General features: G+C 39.1%; 1 pseudogene; it reads left to right on the plus strand.

Moving 5' to 3' along the window:
* Positions 1–1,708, plus strand: part of LOC110742833 — a 29,589-nt pseudogene extending 27,881 nt beyond the window's left edge.
* The last annotated feature ends 21,826 nt before the right edge of the window (positions 1,709–23,534 follow it).

Genomic DNA, 23,534 nt, shown 5'->3' on the forward strand with positions numbered 1-23,534 from the left:
GAGCTAATGTGGCTTATATTGAAGGAAGTCGCCAGAAAGGCTTTTATTGGACAAGCTGTGTGCTTGTCCTCCAGAGAGCTGCCCCACAAAAATTCCTCAAAATATGAAAACTCTCCTATTAGCATTAAATTTCAGGTATTATATCTTCAGAAAGCCCTTGTTAAATATACATTTGCTGTCTATTGCAGTCTGTAAGGTTTAACACCATGTGCTGGATATTTAGATTAGCCCTCTCAATCTCCATTTTATTGGCCTTCTCTTTGGAGACATTAGATAGCTAAACACAGTTTTTCAGAACACAGACTCTGAAAGTCAAGAATTGGCCTTGCCACTTAATAGTATATCTGGTCAGCTTATACTTACATGGTAGCCTTTCCAAAATACTCTGAGAAACACTATAAAGTGATAGGGATGCAGAAACTGTGCTTATTGGAAATGGAAGAACCAAATAGTAGACTGGTAGCTCCTAACCAGGGAAACAGAGAAGTCCACAGTTCCTGAGTGATTGTGGCCCCAGGCTAAGAAAGTTAACTTACAGTTTCTCCAGTATAAAATAAGGATAAAACTAATAGTATCCAAGTGCTCAGCACAGTGCCCAGTACACAGTAAGAGCCCAAAAGATGTTACCTATTTTTTTCTTAGGTCCTTAAGAGGTTCTGGCAGCTGAGAGAAAATGAAAAAGGGCAGGAGTGCCCAAGATATCGAAAAGAAAGAAGGCCAAGGGGAAGAAGGTGGCTCCGGCCCCTGCTGTCGTGAAGCAGCAGGAGGTTAAGAAAGTGGTGAGTCTCCTGTTTGAGAAAAGGCCTAAGAATTTTGGCATTGGACAGGACATCCAGCCCAAAAGAGACCTCACTTGCTTCATGAAATGGTCCCACTATATCAGGTTGCAGCAGCAGAGAGTCATCCTCTATAAGCGGCTGAAAGTGCCTCCTGCAATTAACCAGTTCACCCAGGCCCTGCACCGCCAAACAGCTACTCAGTCGCTTAAGCTGGCCCACAACTACAGACCGTAAAAGAGAAAGACAAAGCAAGCGAAGAAGCAGAGGCTGTTGGTCCGGGCTGAGAAGAAAGCTTCCAGCAAAGAAGACATCCCCACTAGGAGACCACTTGTCCTTCAAGCAGGAGTTAACACCGTCGCCACCTTGGTGGAGAACAAGAAGGCTCAACTGGAGGTGACTTCACATGATGTGGATCCCATCAAGCTGGTTGTCTTCTTGCCTGCCTTGTGTCATAAAATGGGGGTCTCTTCCCCTGCATTATCAAGAGGCAGGCAAGACTGGGACATATAGTCCACAGGAAGACCTGGACCACTGTGGCCTTCACACAGGTGAACTCGGAAGACAAAGGAGCTTTGGCTAAGCTGGTGGAAGCTATCAGGACCAATTACAACAACAGATACGATGAGATCTGCCATCACTGGGGAGGCAATGTCCTGGGTCCCAAATCTGTGGCTCACATTGCCAAGCTTGAAAAGGCAAAGGCTAAAGAACTTGCACCAAACTGGGTTAAATGCACGCTGTTGGGTTTTCTGTACATAAAAATAATTAAAATAATACAAATTTTAAGAAAAAGAAAAAGCATAGGAGACCACCCACGGCAGTGGGCTATGCACTGGCTGAATAATCCTTTTTTTTAATTATTTTGTTTTTTGAGATGGAGTCTTGCCTCTGTCACCCAGGCTGGAGTGCAGTGGCATGATCTCAGCTCACTGCAACCTCTACCTCCCGGGTTCAAGTGATTCTTCTGCCTCAGCTAGGACTACGGGATTAGAACGATTCTTCTGCCTCAGCTGGGATTACAGGCACCTGCCACCATGCCCTGCTAATTTTTGTATTTTTAGTAGTGACGGAGTTTCACCATGTTGGCCAGGCTGCTCTCGAACTCCTGGCCTCAAGTGATCTGCCCACCTCAGCCTCCCAAAAGAATCCTTCATCTTTAGTTTGCAGTGAGAAAGAACCACATAAGACTCTGCAATGGAGACACTGGAGTGCAAGATTAGCCAGGCACAACCTTCTAGTTTAATGTGCAGAGTTCTGTGAATCTTCTTGTACTAAGTTTTCAGGAGTCTCCCCACCCTGAATCTGGGTGTGCAGCCACTTTTTGATCCATTGGCACATAAGCCACACTGTGCCTAGTCTAAACAGGAAATGTTTCTCTCTTCTTCCCTGGTAATAAAACTCCAATTTGTATTCAGGTTTTTGGCAGAGATCCCTTGATTTCAGGAAGGGTAGACCCCTACCTCAACAACAAGGAATGAACTGAAATTGGTATAAATCAGTCATAGTAATTTCCTTTTCTTTCCTGAGGGATTCGCCAATGAGTGGGCACATGACTGAATCCTGGCCAAGGAGACAAAGGGAAAGTCCACTAGGGAAGGCTCTCTTCCTAATAAAAAGATAAGACTCCACAAGTAGAATGTCTCCACCTGTCTTCCTTCTTGTTCTGAACACAGACATGGTGACTGGAGCCACAGTAGCTATATTCTGGCCAGGAAAATGACAAAGAAGCTGGCCCTGAAATCATTAGATTACTGAACTGACTCAGGCAACTGCCTACCTCCAGACTTCTTATTATGTAAGAAATATGAAGCTCATTTGTTTAGGCCTGTACAGATGACTTTTCTATTTCTTGCAGTCAAATGCATTCTGATACTGTGCTTTGTCTACTTATTTCCTACCTCTGCCCTCTGACAGATGAGGCCCAACCCATTTTTCTTACTTGGCTTTATTTGAACAAAGATTCTAATAACCACAAGAAACCACTCTGTTGATCAGCTCCTCTAATATAAAAGGAAACAATCATGTTCTGTAATAAGTATTTTGTATCCAATTGGTTTATAAATTGAAAACACAAGTTAAGCAGAAAGATAAAATCAAATACGGTCTCTCCCCTACTTACTTCTCATCTCTCTCTCTCATTTAGTTCAAAGAGACATAAAGTGATACCACTCCATCATTTTTGACAGAGCCACATGTGTAATGCAAAACATATGCTGAAGTTTTGTAATTACTTGGGTTCCTTGAGCAGAAGAGGGATGAGCTTATTGTATGTTCATGGTCTCTTCTCCTTCTGTGTCTCCTGCTACCGTATCAGGCTGATGCCCTGAGGATAACCGTTCCTCACTAGAGGTTTCTGCTACTGTGTCCTAAACATCAGATTAAACCCCTTGGATACTGACATTAACCTAAGCCCATTCATAGGCGCCTTACCTCTTCAAATGACAAATGTGAGCTGTTAGGCACCTCTTCACTTCAGGCCTCCTGTTTCCACCTTCTTTCCTTTTTCCTACTGACCCATGCAGATGAGGCCTCAGGATGCAAAGCTCTCAGCTGGACCTGCCTAAAATACACCTTGATAAAACAAGACTTTAGAGGGATTATAATACCTTTACGGGTAGTCCCTAAAAGTTGAAGAACACTGAAAATAAACCTTGTCTCTTTTATTTCTCCAGATGGCCAATACGTAGATGAAAAGACAATCAACTATTATATATTAACTATCAGGGAAATGCAAATCAAGACCAAAGGAGACACCACTTTACACCCTCTAGGATGGCTATAATCTAAAAAGACCAATAACAAGTGTTGATGAGGAAGTAAACATATTGAAACCCTCATACATTGTTGGTGGGAATGTAAAATAGTGAAGCCACTTTAGAAAATGGCTTGGCAGTTCCTCAACATGTTAAACATAGAGTTACCACATGACCCAGCAAATCCACTCCTAGGTATTTACTCAACAGAAATGAGGCCAGGCACGGTGGCTCATGCCTATAATCCCAGCACTTTGGGAGGCTGAGGCGGGTGGATCACAAGGTCAGGAGTTCAAGACAAGCCTGGCCAAGATGGTGAAACCCTGTCTCTACTAAAAATACCAAAAAAATTAGCTGGGCATGGTGGCGGGTGCCTGTAATCCCAGCTACTTGGGAGGCTGAGGCAGAGAATCACTTGAACCTGGAAGGTGGAGGTTGCAGTGAGCTGAGATTGCGCCACTGCACTCCAGCCTGGGCAACAGAGTGAGATTCCATCTCAAAAAAAAAAAAAAAAAAGAGAAATGAAAACATATGTCCATGCAAAACTTGTCTGCAAATGCACACAGCAGCATTATTCATTATGACCAAAAAGTGAAAAAAAAAGTAAATGACCATTCACTGATAAGTAGAGAAACAAAATGTGATGTATCTGTAGATAAAATGATATTGTGCAATAAAAAGGAATAAAGTACTGTTACAAATAACACAACATGGATGAACCTTGGAAACAGTATGCCAAGCAAAAAAAGCCAGACACAAAAGACCACAGCTTATATGAGTCCATTCACATGAAATATCCAGAATAGGCAAATCCATAGAAACAGGGAGTAAATTAATGGGTGTCAGGGGCTGAGGGGAAGAAAAATGAGGAATGAGTGCTAGTAAGTACAAGATTTCTTTTTGGGGTGACAAAAATGTTCTAAAACCAGAAAAGAGTAACATTTGTACAACTTTATGAATATAATAAAAACCACTAATTGTATTTTTTTTTTTTTTTGAGACAGAGTCTTGCTCTGTTGCCCAGGCTGGAGTGCAGTGGCACAATCTCGGCTCACTGCAAGCTCTGCCTTCCAGGTTCATGCCATTCTCCTGCCTCAGCCTCCCGAGTAGCTGGGATTACAGGTACCCACCACCACACCTGGCTAATTTTTTGTATTTTTTTAGTAGAGACGGGGTTTCACCGTGTTAGCCAGGATGGTCTCGATCTCCTGACCTCGTGATCCGCCTGCCTCAGCCTCCCAAAGTGCTGGGATTACAGGCATGAGCCACCGCACCCGGCCAATTGTACATTTTTAAAAGATTAATTTTATAGTATGTGAATTATATCTCAACAAAGCTGTTACAAAACAACAACACCAAACCTCCTCCTTTTACAATGTTTTTGGGGCTAGAAGACTAATATGAGACGAGGCTGAGATGAAAACTGGGTCTTCTGCTTCTTCCCTCTTCTTTTCTTTCTTCCTTCCCACTGCTCCTCCCAATCACTCTATCACTGTTGTCCTGAGGCACTTACCTGCTCCATCAGCCCCCAGAAACAGTAACAGGTATAGAGGCAACAGAAAATCACTTTACCATGCTCCCATTACTGCAGCCCATTAAAGCCAGGGAGAAACTGCCCTGGCTGTCCAAAGGTAAAAAAATGCCTTTGTCTAGGACAGTATTCTTCTCACAAATTACAATAATGCAAATATAAAATATAAATTTTTTCATCTTATTTGTGAACTAAAACAAAATATTTAAAACATTTTTATTTGATCTTTAATATATTCTTAAAGATAATAGAAACCTGAATTATAAATTTTTTACTTACTCACCATTTAAACCACATTGTTTCTATTTTCTTTTCCTCTTATTGCTGAGCAATGAAAATTTCTTTGTTACAAAATATAGAAAAATATGTACCTTGGATAGTCTAACTTCCAGAACCACTATATATTCCATCTTTGCTTTCAACAATTAATCCTCAGTCTAAAAGGGGAAAACAAGATAATCCCTCATTTAAATGATCAGTGGAGGGAATTCATACAGAATAGCAGACAACTCTCACAACTCTATCATTCAGAACTTACAAAATTTTAAAAATAATACTTCAGAAACACAAATATATCAATATTTTAACAGCAAATTTTTCTGTCTCTCCTAGGCTTCTAGCTTCTCCATTCTTGAGCCTTACTACATACCAGGCACTGTGCTGGTACTTCACATATGTTATCTCATTTTATTCTCATTACAATTCTTTCTGTCAGCCCAGGAGTCTTCCAGTTTGAGACAAGAGAAAAAAGGGTGGTAGTTAACTGGGAAATTGAGTTGGGGTACCTGCTTCAAAATATCTCTTTTGTTATTTTACCTGAAATCCCACCATTAAATCCCACCCCTAGGTTTGAAGATTTTTCTCTCTAGCTTAAGCTATAATCAAACAGGACTGAAGTCTCATAGATTCTGGAAGCTCAGATTTAAAGCAAGTGTAGTAAGGATAGGCAATGGAGACCAGAGAACCCAAAGCCTAACTCAGCAGTTTGGCCCAAGGAGCTGTCCCCATATGAGGATCATTGGTCACAACTCTTATTTCTTAGACGGCCCTGACAGATGTGATTCTACAAGGACAGAGTTGTTTTCAGAGTCCCTGTTTTCTTGGTTTGTTCATCTCCTACCTGCTATTTCACTGGCTTCTGATAAAAGATAGTTTTTAAAAAAATTCTGTCTACCCACTGCTAAGGCTGAGAAAGTTTGAGTAATTGATTTGCCCAATATCACAGAGTAAGTGATAGAACCAAGATTTGAACCCTCACAAAATTAGTGTTCTCAATTACTTCTCAGCATTTTCCCCCCACTATACTAGTATAATTCATGCATTGTTAAGAAGTAACCCAAAAATGTTTGTTTTGGGTCCCTCCAACCACTTATTTTACTTCCCAAATATCATTTCCCTGATGCCTTCTCAAAACTGACTTTCAAATTGTTTTATTTATGCTTGGATGAAAAATGGCTAAATGGTTGGCTTTCCCAGAATATCTTCATTTTGATAAAAACCAAAATTTAAACTAAAACAATGAAGATTTAACTTGAGAATTTCAAACACTATGAAGAATGGAGGTTAGTTCAAAGTATGACTAAGTGGATTTAGCAGAAATATCTTAAACTTGGAAAATATGAAAGCCCCTTCAGCAAACTGAAACATGTTTTCAGCATTCTACTACTATAAATAGAACTATAGTTCAAAGAGGGTTTTTTCCAAGCTCCTAATTTAAATCAGCAAAGGAATGGTTTCAGGTTCCCACAACATGAGCCATTTGATGGGATATTTTATCAAAAAATATCGAAAACAATATTACTGTGATGCTTTTAAAGGGGAGATAAGAAGAATGGTTGTTAGCCAAAAGTCCTTTATTCTTGACTTAAAGAAAAAAGACAAGAGGGAAAGCCATGCTTTTTAAATTCTTCTCAGTCTGGTTTCTCTGACAAACCTGTTTGATAGGCATCAGGGACCTGAAGCAGTGCTTCCAGGGAAAAAGTAGCCATCACTCATGGTTCATTGGATTTCTGTGACAGAATGATCACATTCTGTAGAACCTGGCATAAGCACATCATTATTAAGCCTTGCTTTAGCATTTCTTAACTGATCATGGATGCTGCAGTCCTTGGTGGCTCCTCTCTGTTGGCACTGTTTGTAGTTATTTGACCTTTTCTCAGTGGATAATCCACACAGAAAGCCCTAATTACTTCCCCAGCTTTGACCAGCCAGCAGTGTGAATAATCAATGACACTCATTTAGGTATTGCACAATCAGATGCTTATGGTGTTTAAAGAACATTTTTCCATTGACCTGCCACAGCTGTAAGACAATTACAAGCAGTAAAGCTGCTGTTGTAATCACAAGATGACCAGGTGACCTTGTAGGTTTAAAGTTGATGACTGAGGCCTTGACTGGGATGTAGTCATGATACAGAACGTATTTTGGGAGAGAAAGGAAGCTTCATTGTATACTAACGTGACATGTTCAGCCCCAAGAGCAGTGTTCTGAAATATTGACAAATCACAAGACTCATATTGGCAGGTAAAATTCAGCATTTGTATCTATGGCCTCCTTCTTTCCATTGTACATAAAATATTAAATAAATAAGAATAGAAAAAATATTGAAGTCTATCCATACCTCTCTCTAAATTTTTTAAGGTAGAAATGAGTATAAAAGTGGAAGCAAGTTGTCCTATCTAAATAGATATTTACAGGTTTCTAGGAGGTTAAATTTTTTTAATGTGTTCAAATTGCAATGAATCCTCATGAACTCTCAGGCCAACTTCCCCCACAAAGAACACTATTAAAAAGATGTGCCGGGCGCAGTGGCTCACGCCTGTAATCCCAACACTTTGGGAGGCCGAGGCGGGCGGATCATGAGGTCAGGAGATCGAGACCATCCTGGCTAACACGGTGAAACCCCGTCTCTACTAAAAATACAAAAAATTAGCCGGGCGTGGTGGTGCACACCTGTAGTCCCAGCTACTTGGAGGCTGAGGCAGGAGAATGGCGTGAACCCGGGAGGCGGAGCTTGCAGTGAGCCGAGATCGTGCCACTGTACTCCAGCCTGGGCGACAAAGCAAGACTCCATCTCAAAAAAAAAAAAAAAAAAAAAGATATGAGGTCTGGGGTTCCTTAAAATAATGACTAATTACCAAATTACATATAAAATGATAACATAAGTTGTAGGAAAGTGGAATATGATATTTCTAGTGGAGTATTGTGCCTGGAAACACTACTGTATTGAAAAACCTTTGGAAACAAGGATTGATCATCTAAAATTTGGGAAATGCAGGGTACAATATCCTTTTCATGGAGATTTACAATGTACATTAGCATATTAAAGGTTCTGGAATGTGTTTCTCAAAACAACTTTGGGAATGCTAGTTTATAGATCTTTTTTCTCCCTGTTATTACCATCTTACATAAAAATTGAATTTGTAAACATGAGTTTTTGTCTCAGAATGTGAATGAGTAGACTTTCTACTTCACTTTTCATAAAGTTTTGTACAAAATAAGATCAGTAAAAACAATCAAGAAAACAAGTTGGTAGAACAATGAAACAGTTATGTTCCTGGCAGAAAAGATGAAGAAAAGGACATGTCCTAAATTAGGGACACAGCAGAGGAGAGTTTTGGAATGGAAAAGCCCTCAGACAAAGGAAAGGAAGGGAAGGTGTGAGGTTAACGCACAGAATATCTTCTCCTTTTTCAAACTGAAGGCTGTCCTGATTTAATCTGGCAAAAGAAGGCAAACCAGCTCATCAGCATGCAATTGATGATTTATCCAGCTTGCTGTCAGAGACAGCACTGTGTAAAGACACAGTAGAGAATGAGGAAAAACAGGCAAACCTTAGTGAGTAAGCCAAGAAGGCAAATCACTAAAAAAAACACACACAGTAAAAAGACTGCACATTTGCTGGTATGATCTTGATTAATCCCAAGACAGCTAAAGCTTTCATGTTTGGGACCCCTGGGATGTGTAATGCAAGTTTTTACTCATACTAGCAGAATCCAATTCGTAGTATTTATAGTAAATGAGCTGGTTTTTAAAACATCACTTTTCGGTTCAGCAGGCTTCATTGTGTTTTCCTTTAGTGCATGCCATGTTTGAGTGATATTTATAATTATTTCCTTATATATGTTTATTGCTTTGTTGGAAGTTGAGGCCTATATTTGTCTGCATTATACAGCACCCCAGGATTAGGGTGGATTTACCTCTTATTCTGTAATACTGCCTTTCAAGGACCCAGTAACTCTCTATAACTAGTTCCAGCTTGTAATGTGTCTGGGAATTTTTTGACTTTTGGAATCCATTGATGTCCTCCAGAAACATTCATTCTTAAATGTTGCCAAACCATCAAGAATATGAGGTTATTACAAGGTCAGTAGTAACAGGCAGTTAGAAACATAAGGGGAAAAGGGTTGAGAGGCAGAGGCAGCAACATCAGGAACATTTACCCATGCATATTGCTGACCAAGCAATTTTTTCTGCAATTCTGTAAAACTCAAGTCTTTTAATTAAAGGCCTCCCTGTGAATGCGGCAAGACAATGTGTGGAATGTATTCAGGATTTCAACCCCTAGTCACACATTTTACCTCCTCAACCCTTTGATGTCACTTTACATCCTTTAAATAACTGGTAGCACCATAGATCCCATTCCAAACCTGAGCAAGAAATTTCTAGAAAATAAACTTGGAAGAAAAGAGTTGAGGAGGCAAACACCCAGCAAGTAAAATATATAAATATCTGGCTTCATACTGAACCCCTGAATACTAAATGTGAAATTTTAAGAACTAGTATAGGTGGGGCGCAGTGGCTCACGCCTGTAATCCCAGCATTTTGGGAGGCCGAGGCAGGCGGATCACAAGGTCAGGAGATCGAGACCATCCTGGCTAACAAGATGAAACCCCGTCTCTACTAAAAATACCAAAAATTAGTCGGACATGGTGGTGGGCGCCTGTAGTCCCAGCTGCTCAGGAGGCTGAGGCAGGAGAATGGCATGAACCAGGGAGGCGGAGCTTGCAGTGAGCTGAGATCACGCCACTGCACTTCAGCCTGGGGAACAGAACGAGACTTCATCTCCAAAAAAAAAAAAAAAAAGAACTAGTATATGGGATATGTACTATATACAATCAAAATCTTTTTTTTGAGATGGAGTCTGGCTCTGTGGCTCTGTTGCCCAGGCTGGAGTGCAGAGGTGCCATCTCAGCTTGCTGCAACCTCCACCTCCCTGGTTCAAGCAATTCTGCTGCCTAAGCCTTCCGAGTAGGTGGGATTACAGGCGCCTGCCACCAGGCCTGGCTAATTTTTGTATTTTTAGTAGTGATAGGGTTTCACCATGTTGTCCAGGCTGGTCTCAAACTCATAGCCTCAAGTGATCCGCCTGCCTCAGCCTCCCAAAGTGCTGGAATTACAGGCGTGCGCCATTGTGACCAGCCTCAAAATCAATTTTAGTGCTTTATAGATAAGGAAACAAGCAGAAAAGGTAAATTACTTGACAAAGATAATAGCTAGTATGTAGCAGAATAGACTACAAAGAGCTGATCCTCCAAATTTAGTGCTTTTTATTTTAACTGCAACACAATGTTTCTCCTAAAAAAATGTTGATTCAATATAGGGTATATAAATATATTACACATGTAATAAGATATTTATAGATATGTCAGTTAAACTTCCATATCTTTCTCTTTAGCATAAGAAAGTACCAAGTTTACTGTAAGTACGAGAAAAATAGGCCGGGCATGGTGGCTCACGCCTGTAATCCCTGCACTTTGGGAGGCTGAGGCAGGCAGATCACGAGGTCAAGAGATCGAGACCATCCTGGCCAACATGGAGAAACCCCATCTCTACTAAAAATACAAAAATTGGCTGGGGGTGGTGGCGTGCACCTGTAGTCCCAGCTACTCGGGAGGCTGAGGCATGAGAATCACTTGAACCAAGGAGGTGGAGGTTGCAGTGAGCCGAGATCACGCCACTACACTCCAGCCTGGCAACAGAGCGAGACTCCATCTCAAATAATAATAATAATAAAATGGAAAAATAGACATCTCAGGAAAAAATTTAAATAATTTTAAATGAGATTCATCATATGAACCCTATTTATGTTTATTCTTAGCCACATTGATTCAGTTGAAAAAAGATGCTTCATTTATGACATCTAAAATTCCAACCCATAATCAGAAACAGCAGAATGGTCATGGTGAAAATATTTGCCCTACATCTGTGTCTGCTTAGGGTTGCACATCCAAATCTGCTTGGCATTATTTGTTTAATTTGGAGAAAAGACACCTAATTTTCTTGTTTCCTCACTGACTAAACTGCTGTATACAAGAGAATGGTTTCTGCATTCAGAATGAGTTCCTACATGATTAAGAAACCAATTCAAAGGAATGCTTCTTAAACCTGCAGCAACTTAGCAACTCATTATTATTAATATTTTCATTAAACCATTCAAATCTTTCTTGATATAAACACAATTTTCTTTTTCTAATCAGTCAGCATATCTGAACATTAAAGTTTGTTTGGTCTTTCCAGAGTTCTGGTTGGTTGTTTGCTCTGGGGAATTTGGCCTCTTTCATAAAGTTAATAGTTTGGAAAAGGTACTGTAAGAAAGCTTCTAATGGTGCAATCAGTTTGTTTAATAAGCATTTCCAGGAAAAGATTTTGGTAAGTCACTTGGATGTTTCATCCACAGAAAGCCAAAAATCTAAATGTCATAAACATATTCCTGAACATTTGATAAATGCTATAAATTGGACTGATTGAACTACATAAAATATTCGTAACATTGTTCTACATGAAAATGTATTCCAAGTTCCAGTTTAACTTGCCAGGAACAACCCCTTGGCTGAGAATCTATCTCGTGACCCAGTAGGTAAGCTATCTCAGCAAGAGGGAGATATTCTTAATAGTTAGTAACCTAACTCTAAATTTAAAAATAGGAAGGAAATTCTTTGGGGCACATACTCCCCTCAGATGATCCAAATTGTGATCAAAGAGTGGTCTAGAAAGAGACTTTCCACACACTTCCATGAAAAAGTTGTCAGAACTAGACTGTCCTTACGCTTAGGTGTGCACTGCAGCCCAGACTACTTCTCTGAGTCACATTCTAGCTTTCTCTTTCCTGTAACATCCTTAGCCTGTTAATCATTTTCTAGGGATAGTTCTGGGGCTGGAAGCTGCTATAAAATAAGGCAATTTGGGAAAAATCTTAAAGATTATCTAGACCAGAGGTGCCCAAAGTTTCCCAGGTCATACCACTATAAATGTCTTAGTAATTTTTTCATAGTGTCCCTAGGCCAAAAGAAATAACAGTCTCATTAATTAAGTAGTTAGGTCCAAACACTTAGTAAGTATTTGGGTTCTAATAACTTAGGGGGTGGTCTTACACACACACACACACACACACTCACACAAACAAATTAAAAGCAAATCATGTTTTTACTTAACTTCTAAACAGCCACAATTACTTCCTAATGAGATATGTACCCCTGTTCAGCACTCACATTTCAAACCTTGGAATTAAATTGCACTCTCTTCTTTCTTGTTCCACACTGATTTCTAACTAGTACTTGTTTTTTATCACAGCAATGGCCAAAAATCCAGCTTTACAAAGAGATGGCATCGAAAGACATGTAGTGTGAGCTTATGTTGTGAACTATTGCAAGCTGTTGTTTTGCCTGGTGTCTGAAAAACTTCAAGTATCATTCTATTTCCCTTGAAATTTTAAAATGTCCTGCAACACCCTTGTGAGTTAACTGTAGCACCCCAAGGCACCTTGGTCACAGTTTGGGCATTGGGAGTCTAATATCTTATTTCATGGATAAGCAAAGTAAGACTAAGAGTAGTTAAGAAAACTTTCCAAGATTATCCAGCTAATTATGTTAAGTAAAAAACAAGAAGTTGTGTTTAAAATACTGAGAATTTAGCTCATGTTCTTAAATTTAACTGGATCCCACAGATCTTGATTCTGCAGAGCAAACCTATGGACATGAAACTAACCCCACCTCCCAGGGCATTCCTGTCTTTGCATTCACTACTAGATGCTCCTCAACACAGTGATTTTTTTTAAGGTGAAAGGAGTTAAGACAGCTGCATAATTGCACAGAATTATAATTATAAGAACCAAGAGTAGCACCTGTCTTCAGACCCTTCATTACGGCTTTTTTTTTTTTTTTCTCTCTCTCTCTCTCTTTAGGCAGAGTTTCGCTCTTGTCGCCCAGGCTGGAGTGCAGTGGCGTGATCTCAGCTCACTGCAACCTCCACCTCCCAGGCTCAAGCAATTCTCCTGCCTCAGCCTCCCGAGTAGCTGGGATTATAGGTGCCTGCCACCATGCCCAGCTAAGTTTTGTATTTTTAGTAGAGACGAGTTTTCTCCATGTTGGCCAGGCTGGTCTCGAACTCCTGATCTCAGGTGATCCACCTGCCTCAGCCTCCCAAAGTGCTGGGATTACAGGTGTGAGCCACAGCGCCTGGCCAATTCAGGGCTTTCTTTATCCCAACACAAGTTTCCTTTCCTCCCTTATCGTGAGGCCCTTTTTACTTAACATTTATAATTGGCTGGATAATTCATGTGCTCTACTCTACTCATAAAACTCTACTTTCTTCCTCTTTGCCTCTTCTTTTTGTTCTGCAGTGCATTCTACTTCCAGGAACCATATGTCCTTATGGGATCCTATTCCTACATACCAAATCTTAGATACTATGGTAGAAGTTACTGTTTACCTCCCAGCATTCACTCCCTCCTTCTTCCTTGTAAAATGACACCCAGTTTTTTTTGCTGGGCTAACTACAATAAAGATCACATTTCCAGACTACTTTACAATTAGGTATAGCCATATGATGGATTTCTGGCCAGTGGGATATAAGCAGAAGTAATGCATGCAATTTCTAAAAAAAAAAAAAAAAAAAAAAAGTGTTCTTAAAAAGAAGGGATGTGACCTTTCTCCCTTCCTTCTACCTGCTGGCTGAAAATAGAATATAATGACTGGAGTTCAAGTAGCCATTTTGGACCATGAGGAGGAACTCACAGCTTAAGGACAGCAGAGCAACAATATAGAAGGAGCTTAGTTCCTGTTGATCTTGGGTCTCTTTACAAACCCTGGTCTGATCCCCTCTGGATTTCATTTATATAAGAAAGAAATACATCTGTATATTATTTAAGCCACTGCTATTTGAAGATTTTTGTCAATGTCAGCTAAACCTACTACTGTACTAATACAGACTATCTTACATGATAATATAATAACACATAATGTACTTTAGAACAACTCCTATAGATTTCCACTATTATATATTTAATATATGTAAAACTTAGGACACATAACTCCAGGCACCTGTCAGAAGTATATGAAACCAAACTCACTACTACCCCTTGAGGATTTAATGAAATTTTCATACCTATGCCTCCCAAGGAAACGTATTTTATAAACCAAGTGACATCTGACTAAAATATATAAAGTTAAGTTTTCTTAAGGGGGTAAATTCTCATATAAAATTGATCTAGTTTAGGGCAACAAATTAAATACTTTGGTGTATCTCCATTATCTCCCTCAACCCCACTAATGATGGAAGAGAATCCTTAAAACATAAGCCCATCAATGAATAAAAATGAGAGAAGGAATGAAGTCACAAAATTTTGGAAACTGGAAAGCAGATGAACAAGCAGTAAGACTGCAAAAAGCTGAATCTTAAATGGGCAGTGGGAATAGCTAAGAAGCAACCTAATTTGCTTCAGAAAAACACTCCTAAAAGACCCAGAAATTGACATCATAAAGCACTCTGGAAGTGAAGAGGTGAACATAAAGCTATTCTTTCCTCAATTTCATGCAGCTAGACAACTGCCTCTGCTTAGTTTCAGGAGAAGATAAGATGTTTATTCTCTGGAGAGGGTAAAATATGGGGAATTATGACTGCAGGAACCCAGGCACAATTGAGATAGAAGTTATCATACTAAGAATAGGAAAATTAAATGAAAGTTTGCATAATGAACTTTAAAACCCCCAGTCCTCTTGTGGTATTCCACTCTTAGAATGCTGGCAGCTGGATTTTATTATACCTCAGAGAGATATGAGAATTTATTATAACCATGAAAGAAGAACAGGATGCTTAAGAAAAAAATCAGAGAACAAGAAAAAAGTCTTGAAAATTCTCTTGGAATTTCCGAGAGATCTTGGAAAATTTATAAAGGAATTGAAGTTTCCTCGAAGAAAAGAGAAAAAGAAAATGGGTTTTCAGAACGATGGATGGATGGAATGATGGAAGGAAGGAAGGAAGGAAGGATACAAGGAAGAAAGGAAGGAAGGGGAAGGGGAAGGGAGGGGAGGGGAGACCGGGTTCGGTGGCTCGTGCCTGTAAGGCCGAGGCCAGTGGATCACCTGAGGTCAGAAGTTCGAGACCAGCCTGACTAACAAGGTGAAACCCCGTCTTTACTAAAAATACAAAAATTAGCCAAGCGTGGTGGTGCATGCCTGTAATCCCAGCTACCTGGTAGGCTGAGGCAGGAGAATTGCTTGAATCTGGGAGCCAGAGGTTGCAGTGAACCAAGATCACGCCACTGCACTTCAGCCTGGGCAACAAGAGCTAAACTCCATCTCAAAAAAAAAAGGAAGAAAGAAAAATTCAAGAAAACTTCTTACCACTGAAGAGCTTGAGTTTCCAGAAATGAAAAGACCCATGGAATACCAAGCACAATGGATAAAAATACATAGACCTACATCTCTATAAAAGAAGATTATTATGAAATTTCAGAGCCCTAGGCCAAAAAAAAGAAAAAATTTTAACAGATCTTAGATTAAAAAAAAAAAATACAAGACTGACAATGAGAATGTCATCAGACTTCTCAGTAATAACATTGGAAGCTAGCAGGCAGTGGAGAAATGCCTTCAAAATTATAAATGTTATTAATTAAATGTGAAGATAGAATAATGGATTTCAGTCATTTAAGATCTCAAAAATTTCTAGGAAGCTGTTAGAAGATATGATCAATCAAAATAAGGATGTGAAGTAGGAAAAAGAAACACATAATATCCAGAAAACCAGGGGATCCAACACAAAAGAGGCAAAGTGAATTCCTTGAAGCAGGGGTCAGCAAACTATATAGCCCGTGGGCCTAATTCAGCATGACACCTGCTTTTATATGGCCCAAGAACTAAGAATGGTTCTTACATTTTTAAGTGATTTCTAAGAATAAAAATATTCCTATAAAAATAAGAATATTCCATGACACCTAAAAACTATATGAAATTAAAATTTCAGTGTTCATAAAGTTCTACTGGATCACAGCCACACTTACTGATTTATGTATCATCTATGCCTGCTTTTATGCTGTAACAGCTAAGTTAAGCAGATGCACCTAAGGCTATATGGTCTAAAAAGCCTACTTTACAGAAATTTGCTTTACCCTAGAGGATGGTAAAGGAAGATGCCAGAATAACAGCTATGCAGCAAGCCTAAAGAACAACTGGCCCAAACTAGAACAAATCAGAAAGCCATAGAAGAGAGATCTCAAAAAATAAAATTGATGGAATCTCTGAAATGTTTCAATGTCCTAAAAGAAGATTTGAATAACTTGGGAAGGATTTGTAAATAAACTGGTTATCAGTACACAGAAAACTAAATTAAAAATAAGAGCATTATTAAATTATTTTTAAAAAGTGATACAGGAAGAAAAATTATTGCAGTATACTACATGGTTCAGCTGTGAATAGAATTTATGTAGTCATAATAATGTACTAAATATTAACCAAAACAAAATTAAAATAAAGTAATTATATAAGGAAAATGGGGAACTAGAAAGGTACCAGGCAGTATTGAGAATACTGGTGGCAACAAGATTAAAAGACAGATAAATTCTTAGTTTTGCACAGTCAAGAGATATGTCTAAAAACAAAAAGTCAAGAAGAAGCAGCTTAAGATTTAGTGGTATTTAGCCAAATATCAAGAGAAACAGCTTAAACAGTTAAAAGTGCTTTCTTTAGTGACTGGGAAATGGGGTAAGGGTAGAAGAAAGGGATAAACAGGACAGACCTGCTATTTATTAAAGTAAGGCTTGTAGACAATTTAATTTTTTAAACTATGTGTATATGTAACTTTGAAGCAAATAAAAACTAAATTTGATATTAGCCCCCCAAATGAAGAATTCTCATATAGATTTCTGATTGTTTGGCATGCTTTACCAGGTAAGTTTTTCAAGTAATGTTTATAAACACACCTGATTTGAGAATTTTGAACTGTTTAAGAAATAAAGGTCTTATTTTATATACCAACATGCAGTTAGTAAGCAAAAGTGAAGGGATTTTTAAAAACATTATTTTTTAAGTACTTAAAATTCCTTTATTTTGTTCTACTCTGTTTAGATCATGACTACAGAAAATAACTTATCTAAATACTAGCCACTTCAACTTCATTGGATGAGCTAAAACAACTTAAAAGATTTAATGGAAGGGTGTTTATATTATGGAAGACAATTAGGTAAGACAGTTTTTTGTTGTTGTTGTTTGTTTTCTGTTTTGAGACAGAGTCTCACTCTGTGGCCCAGGCTGGAGTGCAGTGGTACAATCCCAGCTCACTGCAAGCTCCACCCCTGAGGTTCACGCCATTCTCCTGCCTCAGACTCCCGTGTAGCTGGGACTACAGGTGCCCGCCACCACACCCTGCTAATTTTTCATATTTTTAGTAGAGACGGGGTTTCACCATGTTAGCCAGGATGGTCTCGATCTCCTGACCTCGTGATCTGCCCGTCTCGGCCTCCCAAAGTGCTGAGATTACAGGCATGAGCCACCGCGCCTGGCCAGGTAAGACAGCTAATGTAAGAATAAGCTATCTTGTTAAGTAGGTCATCCAAAGATAAGCATGTACTAAGTACTTCTATGTTTAAACAAATATGAAATGAACCCATTAATATTACAGTTACAAATAAATAATAAAAATATTATTTTAATTGGACATCCCGTACATCCCCAAATTTGTTTTTCAGTATTATCTTTCAAATTCACTCAACCATGGCACACATTTTGTAAATGTACTATATTTTACATGAATTGTATACAGGGCTTTTATTTAATTTACTTTTCACATTTATTTTACACTGATATTTGACAACCAATTTTAAATTGGCATAATTAGCAATTACCTTAGTATTCCTGTTTTTCAGTTTTAATACTCTTCATCCAAATGATGATAAGTTTGTTTGTAGTAATCAGCTTTTCAGCCAGGGAAATGGTTTCTAAACTATGCTCCTTTACATCCATTTTGCTAAAGATAAAATTAAAAAGTGCTATTTACTTTAATACTAACTGTATTTTTTAAACTGTGCCTTAAATTCATTTATGAAATAAATTTGAAAAATCAGAAGGGCTATGTGTATTTACCTACATCCCTAATTAGACTATAATGGTTTCTTCTAAGAAGACTGCAGGTACTCTCCCTGCTCTTAATGGAATGTAGCAACTGTTTCTCAAAGCACCCTCACGAGAGCATTATGCAATTTTATCTGTCTATATTCTATTTCTACTTTATATTGTTGTTATAGTAGAGCTATATAGGAGTGTTTTCTATCATTGCAAAAGCCAGATAAAATAGTTTACTACATCAAGTGGGGAATTATATATACAAATTGTCTGCTGCTGTCGATAGATTATGTCTGTAAAAGTTAAAAGCATTTTTCCCCTTTCAGAGAGAACACTCCCAATGCCTTCCTTTGCCTCATATAAATTATCTTTTAAGGGACCGGGTGCAATGGGCAAAGAGTTGGCTGTCTTCCCAACCCAGCTCTGCATACTTGTAGAGCTAGGGGTCACAGAAATGCAGAATTTAGAGTTTAAAGCCAAGTCAAGAATTATTTTCCTGCATCTTTTGCCTTAGGGGAGAGAAAGGGTGGGGGAATGGCAATTTAGGAGAAGTCACCTGAATTGAGATGAATTTAATTGCTTTTCCTGTTTATCTCCCTGCCTACACAGGTGGCTATGAGAGTCCTCTCTATCTCCACAGATCCATGTCAGTGTGAACATTAAGAGGAACCAAGAATTTGGAAATCTGGTCCAGGCAGTTCTCCAGCTTTGTTCCAGATGCGGGATGAGCACAATTCTATTGGAAGCATTTGTGTGTATGACATGATTAGACAATTAATATCCAGCAGAACACCAGTGCCTACTCCTCCCAAACAAGTTTGGAGTTAGTCCCAGAAAGCGTAGGTCCACAGTGGCATGGGACTTTTTGTAGAGTTGATTGATACTCCATAGCATTTATTTAAAAGATATGATTTTGAACTGTATGAGGCCTGCTCCAGAGTACTCTTGGGAGGACAAGAAATTTCTAACTAACTAGGAAATGACTAGCAGGGAGGCTGCCTTGGGATATTGTTCAGACAGAGAAAGTAAAATTACCCTTCACCTTGGTTTCTCAATTTGCTACCATTATCCCTCTATACTCCTATGCCCAGTATGCTATGGTCAAATGAGAAGATTCTTTTTACATTTTGCTCTATTTAAGAAAGGCAGTGCAATCCCATGTATTTCTAACGGACTAAGATCAAGTCTAACTTCTGAAGTGATTTTCAGGAAATCTCTGAGAACATGATTATCTTTTAGACACCAGTCAAGTTGGAAGCTGAGGAGAGAGACAGAGCCTCTGCATCTTCTGTTCCTTGACCTGCTCTTCATATAGCCAGCTTCTCATCCTTCAGGTCTTGGTTTAAATGTCATTTTCTCAAGATCTTTCATTACCACCCTTTCTAGATTCCCTAAACCTCCATCCCCAGCACTTTATTTATCTCCTTCATGAAATGATTACACAATTATTTTAATTGTGTACTTCTTTTCTTCTCTCTTCTCTCTCTGCCCCACAAGAATGGAAGCTTCTTGAGGTATTATATTTCCAGGACCCAACAAGTACTTCAAACACAGTATACCTACAGTGTATGTATGGCATACCCAAAAAAGATTTATAAATGAAAAGAGTACTGAAAATAACTGAGGAACTTTACTGAAACATTTAAAACATTTTATTTTTGATAAGTATATCAGTAAGCTCTACTATATTATTCACAATAACAACTCCAAAAATCTCAAGACTTAAAAAAGATTGTTTCTTGCACATCTTTTTTTTTTTTTTTTTTTTTAATGAGACGGAGTTTCACTCTTGTTGCTCAGGCTGGAGTGCAAAGGCGTGATCGCGGCTCACAGCAACCTCTACCTCCTGGGTTCAAACGATTCTCCTGCTTCAGCCTCCCAAGTAGCTGGGATTACAGGCGTCTGCCACCGCGCCCAGCTAATTTTTTGTATTTTTAGTAAAGCCGGGTTTTCATCATGTTGGCCAGGCTGGTCTCAAACTCCTGACCTCAGGTGATCCACCTGCCTCAGCCTCCCAAAGTGCTGGGATTACAGGCATGAGCCACCCGCGCCCAGCCCTTTTGCTTACTTTTTATGTGAGCTGCAGCTTTGCCTCTGTGGTCTTCATTCTTTGACCCAAGTTGATGCAGTGGATCCTATCTGGGACATTCCCTGAATCATCTCATTCTCATGGGCAGAGGGAAAAGAACGACGACTGTAGGAAATATACAGTGTGTCTTAAACTAGGATCCGAAGTACAGCACTTCTGCTCATAAGATGTTCTCTTACAACAGAAATTTCTAGAAAAACAATACAATCAGCCACAATAGGATATTGTTCAGAAACTGTTACTAAAAATTTGTAGTCTGTTTATATTTATGTATATTGTATGTTAATGTTTATATTTGCAGTTTAACTTGTGTTTATATTTGTGTATATTGGTCTTTATTCACTGGGTTTCTTGAATTACAGAGTCATATCAGAAATTCTGCATATCCTAAAACTTAAGACATGTAGATGAGGGGTACTTTTATTCTGTTTCCCTACTTAATTATGTCTTTGCAATTCCCTGGCCTGAATATTTTGTTGGTATTTATATGCCTTCATCTGTACAATATAAAGCCAAGGGACTCAAATTTCTAAGTGACTTTAGTTCTGCCAGTATTGAAGGAAGCTGGCATTGATAAAAGTTCTTCCACGGTCAGAATAAATGACTGGAATATATAAAGAGAGGCTATATTTGGCCTAAATCCTTACAGTGACTTTTTTTTTTTTTTTTTTTTTTTTTTTGAGACAGATTTTCACTGTTGTTGCCCAGGCTGGAGTACAATGGCGTGATCTCGACTCACTGCAACCTCCACCTCCCAGGTTCACACAATTCTCCTGCCTCAGTCTCCCCAGTAGCTAGGATGACAGGCGCCTGCCACCACGCCCAGCTAATGTTTTGTATTTTTAGTAGAGACAAGGTTTCATTACGTTGGCCAGGCTGGTTGTGAACTCCTGACCTCAAGTAATCCACCTGCCTCAGCCTCCCAAAGTGCTGGGATTACAGGCATGAGCCACCGTGACTGGCCTAAGGTGACATTTAAGTAATAAACTTAATCCTACGAACAATGCCTTAACACAAAGTTAATTAGTCAGTCATAAACTACCTGTGTGTTCAATTTTGACTGCTAACTTTGGTATCTGTGTACCTTTAATTTCCACATTTATAATAGATTCCTCTAACAGTTTTCAGCACTACATTGGTAATATTGTTGGGAATACCTACTTGAGATGAAAGTTTTGAACTGTGATCTTAGCCACAGTAAAAAAGAAAATTAAACCACCTGGCACGGTGGCTCACGCCTGTAATCCCAGCACTTTGGGAGGCCGAGGCGGGTGGATCACCAAAGGTTGGGAGTTCAAGACCAGCCTGACCAACATGGAGAAACCCCATCTTTACTAAAATACAAAATTAGCCGGGCGTGGTGGCACATGCCTGTAATCCCAGCTACTCGGGCGGTTGAGGCAGGAGAATTGCTTGAAACTGGGAGGCAGAGGTTGTGGTGAGCCAAGATCGTGCCATTGCACTCCAGCCTGGGCAACAAGAGTGAAACTCCGTCTCAAAAAAAAAAAAAAAGACAGAAAGAAAGAAAAGAAAATTACCAAAAACAACTCTCAACTGAGAGCTTCTATGTTGAAAGTTTCTTTTTGTCTTGTGACCTTTCTCCAATCTTGTATCATGTGAAATTATACTCTATAGAATACTGTGGATGGCACTTTTTACAAGGAATTATCTTTTAGAAACTATTTACAATATAAATCAACATTGCAAGACTTTATATATACGTTTTAGAAAACTGAGGATATACGTGTGCATGGGTAAATAAAATAATATGTGAGCTCTATTTTGCCCTGTGACATATATCAATCATAGCATCCAGAATAAGTATGTAAAGAATTTAAAATCAAAATCTCTCCAGTTCCATGGACAGCTCCTATGAACAAAAGCCAAAGAGTGTGATTACCATCTCACTGAGAATTTCCCTCTGTTTATTCTGTCCTCTTCCCAGATATGATTCTTAGCTCCTTACCATTTCCTTTTAAAATCTTATTTTCCAAAGTTTTAGTCATTTTTATTATCCACCACTGAGCCTGGGCAAAGTCTTCAGTTTAGATATAAAGGCTTATAGAAGACAATAAAAGTGGCCAGGTGCAGTGGCTCACGCCTGTAATCCCAACACTTTGGGAGGCCGAGGCAGGCAGATCACGAGGTCAGGAGATCGACATCATCCTGGCTAACACGGTGAAACCCTGTCTCTACTAAGAATACAAAAAATTAGCCGGGCGTGGTGGCGGGCGCCTGTGGTCCCAGCTACTCAGGAGGCTGAGGCAGGAGAATGGCGTGAACCCAGGAGGAGGAGCTTGCAGTGAGCCGAGATCGCACCACTGCACTCCAGTCTGGGTGATACAGCAAGATTCCATCTCAATAAAAAAAAAAAAAAAAAAAAAAAAGACAATAAAAGTATGTAGCCAGCATGTAAACAAAAATATGCTCCTTGTCACAAGGATTTTACATTAAAAGTAAAGAAATTTCTCAAGTTTCACATGTACAGATTTGTGTAAACCCTATGGAGAACTCCAAAGAGGAGCCATCTTCTTATTAACTACCATTTTTCTCAGTATTTAAAACATACAAGGGAAGAAAGCAACAATTTAGTCCTTTGTATAAAAAGGATCAGGTTCATTTTCTGTTCCTCTTCCTTAGAGACAACCACATCCATTTCTGATCATTTTCCTACCTGCTATGGTTCAGTCAACTTCTCTAATAGTTGTGGAATGTGAAACGTCTACATAAAATTGTGGGAGACCTTTTTTTTCTTCTTACAGTCACTACCAGATACAAACAAGGTGATATGTCCCTGCATGCTACTATTGCTAAACTGTGAGCAAAGAAAGGAAAAAGACTGATTTAGATCATACATTTAAGATGCTTGTTAAGTGAAATGTCAAGTAGATTCATGTCTTGCCTTGTTGATCACCAGCCAATCAATGACTCTTGAACCTGGAATGACCAGGTCAACTTGCTACCACTGCTACCAAGTGAGAGAGAGACTGCATAGATCATCACTCAGAATGACAATTACTATGTAGAGCTATAGTAATTCCACAAGCC

The sequence above is a fragment of the Papio anubis genome, chromosome 4 (assembly GCF_008728515.1).
Source record: "Papio anubis isolate 15944 chromosome 4, Panubis1.0, whole genome shotgun sequence".
NCBI lineage: Eukaryota > Metazoa > Chordata > Mammalia > Primates > Cercopithecidae > Papio > Papio anubis.